Here is an 11,224-nt window from a genome sequence, read left to right as displayed (position 1 = left end):
TTATGTCTATAAACAATTTCTTATATGCCCGCATTTGATTATAAAAGTGGTTCCCAAATTAATTTAATATACGGTAAGTTGGAAATATTAACCCATATCTTAAAAATTGTTTCTATGTGCTAACGTTTAGAAATAAAGCGATAGAAATCGTGAAAATTAATTTTGAAGTCATTTGCGACTCGCTGATATCAGACATTTTAATCATTTATATACACAAAGACACGATATGATTGATGATGAGTAAGGTAAAATCTCGATAATAACGGAAATAAGCATTTTTATCAGCGCTATGAAAGCATAAGATGCTGTAAAGACAAATAAAAACTTGTGGTGATAATTGCGTTGAGGTGATAGTGCACAGAATAAAATAGTTTTGATCGCAATACTGTGATTTGCTGAAAGTAAAACGAGGCCATTATTTGTTCTAAGTAGGAATGCAGAAATTTTGAATTGTAAAAATTTTTAAAATGAGGGTTATTACTAGGGATGTGACGAGTTCGGCATAACAGAGATTCGACGAATCCAATATTAGGTCAAGGACTCGAATCGAGTTCGTGACGTCACAAAGTAAAAGTAGAAAAACACGTTTTTGACCATACTACAGCATTGCACGCTTTCAAACATACGTCGTAGCTCATATTTTTTTTCCTTAATGGTTTTGCAGATAGCTGTTGAATCAATTTAAAAATATATTTTTCTTCTTTTTTGGCGGTCATAATGTAAACGTGGGTCAATGTGCGCCTTGGCTGTGAACTGTATTTCCAGCCCACCACCTCGCATCAATTCTGGACGGCTATTCAGAAATTTTTACACGTCAATATAAAAAATAAAAAGCTTTTGACTACAATGCTTTCCCATAATTCCAGATATTTCTAGCCTCAAATTTACTATGTCGTGTGCGAATATGGTAGAGCAATGCCACTCGTCGTCAATACAATGCTTGCAATTTGGTAGTTTATGTAAACGTTCTAATACGCTCCATGCTTTCCATTGCTCCGATGAGATTCCTTCTTGGGTTGATCCAGAGCATGTTTCATTTTTATTTATGCGAATCGAAAACCCAAAAATATTGCGCTAACGCATATTTTATTGTGTACCACATGTATACCAAAAAGGATAGATAGTTTGAAGCTCATTTAAAGTAACCTTTGACCTCTGGCACCTGGCTGGTTGTCTTCAGACCTTGTCTGTTTTTAAATTTCAATTTTGACTAGGTTGCTCCGAGTTAAAAATGATATGACAACATTTTCATCTATGGATTATAGATGGTATGAAAAAATGGAGAGGTATAGGCCACCTAATTTGCCAAGCTATTTTGTTTTGTTCTATTGAATAAAATATCCAGTCTTTTACTCGCTGAATGTTTGATAGTTCAGCTAACTGTTCCACGCATTGTTTTTGTGAAGTGCATTTTTCCACAAAAAATGTTGTTTGCGCAAAAAAAAATGCTGTAGAGAGAAGGAGGTAACGTCAATCCTTCTAATCTTGCATTTTCGATGCCCTACGTAACGCTACCATATAATTCTAATATGAAATATGGCACAAACACGAATGTACATGGAATATAGCGAGAACAAAATTACCGTAAAATGTCAGTCACGAAATATGACATGATTATAGACAATAAACAATTTATATATGCATGTATATCCCAATTTTTTGATGTGACGCAAAATATTAATCCATTTCGTATTTTATTTTATGTATATAAACAATTTCTTATATGCCCGCATTTGATTATAAAAGTGGTTCCCAAATTAATTTAATAGAAGTCATGAAATATTAACCCATATCTTAAAAATGGTTTCAATGTGCCAACGGTTAAAAAATAAAGCGATAGAAATCGTGAAAATTAATTTTGAAAGTCATTTGCGACCCGCTGATATCTGACATTATAATCGTTTATATACACAATAACAAGCTCACATGTAGCATCGATTAAATGTGTATGAAATATAAAACTATCTCTTGTCACAATTGACTTCAATAAAATCCATTTTTTTTTCAATGCACCGATATTTGTGTTCCTTAAATAAACATATAACACTTCTCTCCTTTTAAGCAGCCAAATGTGATGTAATCACCTTTAGGCGATGGGTAAATTCGTCTCATGTATGTTTTAAGTCAGAAAATAAAACATGTATGCCCTCTTTCTTGATTACATACCCCAATTACACATTTGTATTTTTCGCGGATTCGACAATTGTACTGAGGTTTTCATCAGTCGAAGAAAAAATTTGATGTTTTTTTTAGGGAAAAAGTTAATTTTTTTGATGCCGCCAAAGTTTGCAATTCTTCATTATAAAACCATGCATTTTTGGGAATCTTGATTCTGAACCTTGTGCAATTGTTTATCAATAATCAAGATATGATTGATGATAAGTAAGGTAAATATCTCGATAATAACGGAAATAAGCATTTTTATCAGCGCTATGAAAGCATAAGATGCTGTAAAGACAAATAAAAACTTGTAGTGATAATACCATTGAGGTGATAGTGCACAGAATAAAATAGTTTTGACCGCAATACTGTGATTTGCTGAAAGTAAAACGAGGCATTGTTTGTTCTAAGTAGGAGGCAGAAATTTTGAATCATGAAAAATTAAAAAATGATGGGTATTACCCATGTAATCTCCTCCACTGGCTTTTCCCTTGAGTGATATTTAATTTTACTCAATCTTAAATAACATGATTCCTACAATCAATGAAGTTGTTTGAAAATATATATGTAACAGCAGAAAATTATCATCAATTGCAAAATAGCCAGTATGCATATATTTCCTGTAAATTTACAGCAGATATGCCCCTTTGGCAACCAATTTTCTAAAAATTTGTATGTGTAGTCCAATGAAACGAACATGATCTGGTTCTAAGCATATAAAGTTATGGCGAGTCTTGGTGTTCAACTGAAGAACAGAAATTTCTTTTACTTATTCTGTCACGACTTACTTATTCTGTCACGACTTGTTGAGACGTAATATGAAAAACTCTCAGCGGTGTGGCGCATGGCTCGGCAGTGTGGCAAATTCTGCTAAGAGTTAGGACTTTGCTTGCCACCGCATCTCTGATTACCATGCATGGGTTCATAGTTTCGAATCACATGCGGGGTTGATTACGTATGAGCGGATGACTGGCTGGACCCTCGCTACCATAGGGTGGTTCATGTACCCACTGGTCGGTTACGGCTTTCTCCACCATCAAGTTCATGCATCTCAAAACTAATCCCATCCATGGAATGGTAACCAAACGAGAGGCCGTGGTTCGCCATATGATGATTAAGCAATCTTATTAGCTTTCCTCTCCCCCGGGATAAATATATAATGTTCTAATTTTAAACTCTAATTTAAGCGCTAAAGATTGGCCTCGTCCCACAATGTAAAAGTCTCGGATATTTTTTATCATGTTTTCTCAATGATGTAAATTAATTAGCCACGTTGATCAGTATTTGTCATTTATCAAGCTAAAACATGCAAAAACCACCAAAAAACCAAATAAAACCACCAAAAGGCTTTCTATATCTACGTTTAGTGTGAGATTTCAAACTTTTCATAACGGAAAAAGTGAGAAGGCTTTCTAGCAAAAGGCTTTCTATATCTACGTTTAGTGTAAGATTTCAAACTCTCCATAACAGTAGAAGTGTTTCCGCAAATGTAAGTGCTTTTGAACAGCTATAGGATTTTTAAAGCAAAATCTTAACTTTGGAAAATGCTCATTGGTCACAAGATTCTAAAATGCTGTTTTAAATTATATTCTTTTGTCACCGACAAAACTTGCCGATATATCAAGCAAGCATTGTGGTACCCCCTAACCACATTCAGTTAAAAATATGTTTGAATTCGTCAGTTTGCAAAATAACAGACGAAAAAATAACTGCAGATTGATTGATTACCTAATGTGAGGTACAGGAGGGTAATTACTAAATGTTCTGACATATAGGCAGCATTTTTGTAATACTGTTCAGGCGGGCTGCAAAAAACACCCGGCATGAATTATATTGTAAGGCCATGACATTAATATTAGTTATCAGACATAGCCAACTAAGCTAATTCGATTTTTAGTTTTCTAGGATACCAAAATTTTTAGCATATATTCGTGACCAAAAAAATAGAAATCCAGATAACAATTTAGACTGCCAAGCACATCATTCAACTTTGCTAGTCGCCTAAGAACACTGTTCAATTCTGTGACATTGGTGATATAACAATATGCCACAGATTTTACTGGTTAATTCTATGACGAAACAACAACAAATGCGATTTTTGATTACCATCTGGCCCGCGGGCCTGGGTTTGGACCACCATGGTCTAGAATATTACTAGAATATCGTGAATCAAAACCTAGAAATTCCAAAAACCACTTCCAGTTTGTAAATGTTCATAATGGATCTCCGCTCTAGGAGACACTTTTATTATCAGTCGTTCTGTCTGTGTATCTGTCTGGACCAATGGGGATGAAATTTTTCACGTGGGTTCCATGACAACGCCGATCGTTGAGAAATTTCCATTTTTTTCCCAACTTATCGCCGTTTAATTGTTAACTAAAATGAAATTTGAAATTTGAAGAACGCTACCTTCTGCACAGTAAAATACGCTTTCCAATAAGTCGTCTTTGGTCTCGATACTCCATAAACTGGAGAAGCCTTAGGGATTTTCATGAACATGATTTTTTCCAATTTTTATTCACCGCATATCAGTCACGTAAGTATGTCTACAAAACGCGCAGCGCTCAAAATGAACTGGACTTTTTAACCAACTCGCTCACTTAGTTAATTGCGCCACAGTTAAAGATCCTCAAGTTTCTATGGATGGCAGTAAGTAGCTAAGTGCGGGCCCCAACTATCAGCGGAGATCCTGGGTGCCTACCGGCTTGTTTTTTTTTATTTCTCACTCAGTAAAGAACCATTTATAGAAATTTTTATATGTGTAAAAATAATTAGATGGTTACCAGACGGAGCCACCCAAATTTCCGAATAGAAAACCGCTGTGCACAATAAATATGCTTGATCAGGAACTAAAAAGTTTTTAGAAATATTTTCAATGAAACTTCACAGAATTAGCTGAGTTTTTGTCCAATTGACATGGCTTGCAGCAACGACCCGATCGCTATTTCACCCAATGGTGATTTTTGTATTAAAGTGAAAAAACAAAATTTGATTTTCAAATTTTTTGTATTTCAAGCTATAGTATGAGCTTACAATTTTTCTTTGTTTACTATAAGTGCACTTCCCTGCAAAAACCGGGAGAAATTTTCGCAAATGCTAAACTTTTTAGGAATTTTTTATCTCATACTGAGCAAAAGCAGGTCAAAACATTTTTTGACTTATGAAATTTATACCTGCAAGTGTGACTGTTTCAATATAGCAATATTTTTGTTCTGTTCTATGAGTTTTAAGGATTTCATAACTGCTCAATCTTTCATCTCGTGCAGTTGTTAACATTGAATTCATCTATTCCGAATTTACAGATTTTAATTCTGATATGTCTTGTTTTGTAGTTCAGATTTTGTTTTTAAATTCAACGATATTTTCTATGAAATATTAATGGTATATTTTGTATCGAAAACTACTTTAAGTTTGAGAAGTTCATAATTTTTTATTTCTCACTCAGTAAAGAATCATTCATAGATTTCATGGTTTAAAAATTATTCTTGTTTCTTTATAGATCAAGGAGTTGTGGCTGGTTAGAAACACAAACATGGGAGTTGAAGGTTTATCATCAGTTGGACAAATACTTTCCAATCAATCCTGTGTTAAATACTTGGGCCTTATTGGCTGCAACCTGTCATCAGATCAACTACAAGCTTTCAAATCATCCTTGGGAAACACAGAGGTATAACACAATAATAATGACATAATTAACGTTTTAACAAGGGTTGGAGGAAATTTTGATTTTTCAATATCTTATAGTTTTACACTTTCATAACCCAAAATTGGATTGCATGGTGGAATTTATGAAAAAAAAATTTAAATTTACCTTCTTTTAATAATAGTTTTCAGGCCTACTTGTTTATTCAAAGATTTGTTTGAAAAACATAATAACCGTAATTCGCGTAATGCCCTATATCATACTCAATTTTTTTCTGATGATTTCCCAAGTTTAATTGATTGAAAGAAAATTTTAGAACCAAATTAGCAAAGTATTCTTTTCTTGAGTACTTATCATTAAATATATTTTTTGAGAAAAATGTTCTATATGACTCTTATCAATACCATTCACTCTAAATTAGGCCCTGTACAACTGTTCACTGATATCTCTTAAAAATGGAGGAGGAAATAGGAAATAGTATTTCCTTCTAACAGATATCAGTAAACAATTGTACATAACCTGGTTTGGAGTGAACGGCATTGAAAAGAGTCATATGACACATTTTTCTGAAAACTTGAATGCAATTCAGATTAAAATTTGGGACAGAAGATAACAGATTTCAAACATTAAATGATGAATGATACCAATTCTAAAAGGCTACTTATTTCCAACATTGAAGGTTGGACAACAAAAGCATTTCTGTTTTTGAAATATTACCGTAATATGACTATGTTGCTCTGAGTTAAAAATAATTTTACAATTTTGTTTATTGTTATTTATACATTTTCCAAGTTCAAAATTCCCAGTTAACAGAATAAAAGCCAGATACAAATCTATGGTCACTCACTCAAGCAGGGGGCCATGATACTTTTCTCTATTGAAGCAGCATTCCATTAGCTCCTTGTAATAATAATTTGAAATGTGCCGTGTTAAAATCATAGTAATATTTTGATGTTAGTTTTCTGCTTTGTGAGCATTAAGGATTTCATAAAGCTCAAGCTTCCAATCTATTTGACAACATGGGTCAGAATTCTTAGTGTTTGAGTGGCTCACTCAATATATATCGATTCTGATATGTCTACTTTTGTAGTTTGATTTATTTATTTGATTTCAAATTCAATGGTAAGGTCTAGAACAGGGTGGTCCAAGGTTGTCGGCTCCAGGGGCCACAAAATTGATTAGCCACGTTGATCAGTATTTGTCATTTATCAAGCTAAAACATGCAAAAACCACCAAAAAACTTACTAAAACCAGGAAAAGGCTTATATATATACGTTTAGTGTAAGATTTCAAACTCTTCATAATGGTAAAAGTGTTTCCGCAAATGTAAGTGCTTTTGAACATCTATAGGATTTTTAAAGAAAAATCTTAACTTTGGAAAATGCTCATTTCTCACAAGATTCTAAAATGCTGTTTTAAATTATATTCTTTTGTCACCGACAAAACTTGCCGACATATCAAACAAGCATTGTGGTACCCCCCCCCCCCCCCCCCACACACACACATTCAGTTAAAAATATGTTGGAATTCGTCAGTTTGCAAAATAACTTACAAATAAATAACTGCAGATTGATTGATTACCAAATGTGAGGTACAGGAGGGTAATTACTAAATGTTCTCACATATAGGCAGCATTTTTTGTAATACTGTTCAGGCGGGCTGCAAAAAACATCCGGCATGAATTATATTGTGAGGCCATGACATTAATATTAGTTATCAGACATAGCCAACCCAGCCAATTCGATTTTTAGTTTTCTATGATACCAAAACTGTTAGCATATATTCACGACCAAAAAGATAGAAATCCAGATAACAATTTAGACTGCCAAGCACATCATTCAACTTTTCTAGTCGCCTAAGAACACTGCTCAATTCAGTGACATTGGTGATATAACAATATGCCAAAAGATTTTACTGGTTAATTCTATGACGAAACAACACCAAATGTGATTTTTGATTACCATCTGGCCCGCGGGCCTGGGTTTGGACCACCATGGTCTAGAACAGTGATTTTCAACTTTTTTTGTATTGCGGAACACTTTTTTTAATCTAAAGTTGTGGCGGATCACCAAACGAGATTTTTGAAAATAAACTATATTATGCAATTAACTGACATCGATCATTTTGGCATGGAAAAAAAATAACGAAATTAATAATATAGCTTGTCAAGTTTAGCTGGAAAAGACGTGGCACATTTCGATTCAGAGCTACAAGAGAGCTCAAGTACGGTACAAATAAATGTTTTTGCGAGTTTGCTTATGAATACTATGATCAGCTGAAAACAGAAATGGTATAGTAATGTGATATTTGGGTCTGTTTCGAAGAGTTTCAAATATTTTATTCTGGGTGTAATTGAGGAGAGACACACACGCAGCTCTTTTTCAACGGCTTTTTTTATACGCAACAGGAGTCCAGCAGAAGGTCGGAGGTCGATTTGGAAATTAATAGAAACATTGAAATTTGGCAACAAAGCAATTTTTACTGTTTAATTTCGTCATAATCGCTACTTTTTTTTTGCCCCCTAAATGTTTTCATATTACCGCCTTTGTTCTTTTCCGCAAGTATTAATTCTCGTCGATCGGCGGAGATCGAAATTTCATATTTTGTTATAACTATATGCGTTCACATTGGCGACAGATGGTAATGACATTGAGGAGCGATTCGAATTTCCAACCTAATTTTATTCTGATTTTTATCGTTTGCCCCGGCTTTGATCTAACTTATCGCCCTTTGCAAATTAAACGTCCCAGTTTTAGGTGAATAATATTATCATTATCGAGCACACATTTATTAAGACAATAATTGAGTTTCTTATGCTCCACACTGGTGTCAGTGTTATTTTTGAAATAAATCAATTAGATACTGTGATTAGATAAATCTGTGATTGCGTGAATCCTTAATGCTGATTTAAAAGCTGAAATAAAGGCATTTCTACGTGGTCATTAGGCGAGATGACGATAAAGATCACTTTTTGAACCATATTTTACATACGCGACATGATGCCAAAAAAGTTGTAAACAATTTTGTGCCCAATTGCTCTTGTGCCTAGTAGAAGGGAAGACGCTGATTAGAATTAATCATCTTAAATTTTAACGTTTTCTTTTCTAACAAAACCGCGATCATTATCATAGCTATAATCATTACCTACAAATTCACAATTTTATTTACGGAATTTGCAAATTCAACACTGGACTTGACGATTTTGATGCTGCCACGCCCTAATTATTACTACAAGAAAAGCTTAAAAATGCAGCGATGATGACTCGAGTATAATGTTCACATTTTTGAAACATTATTTGGTCAAGAATGGAATTGATCACTAAAAATACACGCCGAGATAAAGTCCATTAAAAGGGAATATGGCCTGTCGTTTCTAATCTGGTTACAAGATTTTTATACTGACTTTCCAAAACTCTGACTCGCCATTTTCAAATCGACGCTATTTATATTATTCGAATGACGTCATAATACTTCGAAAAAGCAATTTTTCGCGGAACACCTGGAGGTCTCTCCTGGAACACCGGTTGAAAATCACTGGTCTAGAATATTACTAGAATATCGTGAATCAAAGCCTAGAAATTCCATGAAAAACCACTTCCAGTTTGTAAATGTTCATAATGGATCTCCGCTCTAGGAGACCCTTTTATTATCAGTCGTTCTGTTTGTGTATCTGTCTGGACCAATCGGGATGAAATTTCTCACGTGGGTTATCATGTCACTCCAGTGATGTGCGTTTCATAGAAAGTCCGGATGGAGGTTTCGTTTCCATGACAACGTCGAATAATGCGCCGATCGTTGAGAAATTTCCATTATTTTCTCAACTTATTTCTCAACTAAGTTGAAATTGGAAATTTCAAGAACGCTACCTTCTGCACAGTAAAATACGCTTTCCAATAAGTCGTCTTTGGTCTCGATACTCCATAAACTGGAGAAGCCTTAGGGATTTTAATGAACATGATTTTTTCCAATTTTTAGTCACCGCATATCAGTCACGTAGGTATATCTACAAAACGCGCAGCACTCAAAATGAATTGGACTTTTTAACCAACCTGCTCACTTAGTTAATCGTGCCACAGTTAAAGATCCTCAAGTTTCTATGGATGGCAATAAGTAGCTAAGTGCGGGCCCCAACTATCAGCTGAGATCCTGGGTGCCTACCGGCTTGTTTTTTTTTATTTCTCACTCAGTAAAGAACCATTTATAGAAATTTTTATATGTGTAAAAATAATTAGATGGTTACCAGATGGAGCCACCCAAATTTCCGAATAGAAAACCGCTGTACACAATGAATATGCTTGATCAGGAACTAAAAAGTTTTTAGAAATATTTTCAATGAAACTTCACAGAATTAGCTTAGTTTTTGTCCAATTGACATGGCTTGCAGCAACGACCCGATCGCTATTTCATCCAATGGTGATTTTTGTATTAAAGTGAAAAAACAAAACTTGATTTTCAAATATTTTGTATTTTAAGCTATAGTATGAGCTTAAAATTTTTCTTTGTTTACTATAAGCGCACTTCCTTGCAAAGACTGCGAGAAATTTCGCAAATCCCAAACTTTTCAGGAATTTTGTTATCTCATAGTGAGCAAAGGCAGGTCAAAACATTTATGACTTTTAAAATTCATACATGCAAGTATGACTGTTTTAATACCATAACAATATTTTTGTTCTGTTCTGTAAGTTTTAAGGATTTCATAATTGCTCAATCATTCGTTCTCATGCAGTTGTTAACATGGGATTCAACTATTCCGAATTTACAGATTTTAATTCTGATATGTCTAATTTTGTATTTCAGATTTTGTTTTTAAATTCAACGGTATTTTCTATGAAATATTAATGGTATATTTTGTATCGAAAACTAATTTCAGTTTTAGAAGTTCACAATTTTTTATTTGTCACTCAGTAAAGAACCATTTATAGATTTTATGGTTTATAAATTATTCTTGTCTCTTTATAGATCCTGAGGTTGTGGCTGAATGAAAACAAAAACATGGGAGTTGAAGGTTTATCATCAGTTGGACAAATACTTTCCAATCAATCCTGTGTTGAATACTTGGGCCTTGGCAACTGCAACCTGTCATCAGATCAACTACAAGCTTTCAAATCATCCTTGGGAAACACAGAGGTATAACACAATAATAATGACATAATTATCGTTTTAACAAGGGTTGGAGGAAATTTTGATTTTTCAATATCTTATAGTTTTACACTTTCATAACCCAAAATTAGATTGCATGGTGAAATTTATAAAAAAAAATTTAAATTTACCTTGTTTAAATAATAGTTTTCAGGCCTACTTGTTTATTCAAAGATTTGTTTGAAAAACATAATAACCAATTCTTCTGATCAATTCGGTTCTGTTGAGTCTTGATTTGTGGTTGTGTGAAATACCCGAAATTGCCCTATATCCTACTTAAAA

The sequence above is a fragment of the Styela clava genome, chromosome 2 (assembly GCF_964204865.1).
Source record: "Styela clava chromosome 2, kaStyClav1.hap1.2, whole genome shotgun sequence".
Lineage (NCBI taxonomy): Eukaryota > Metazoa > Chordata > Ascidiacea > Stolidobranchia > Styelidae > Styela > Styela clava.
The sequence above is the reverse complement of the archived record's forward strand: the minus strand, read 5'-3'. Positions refer to the sequence as shown.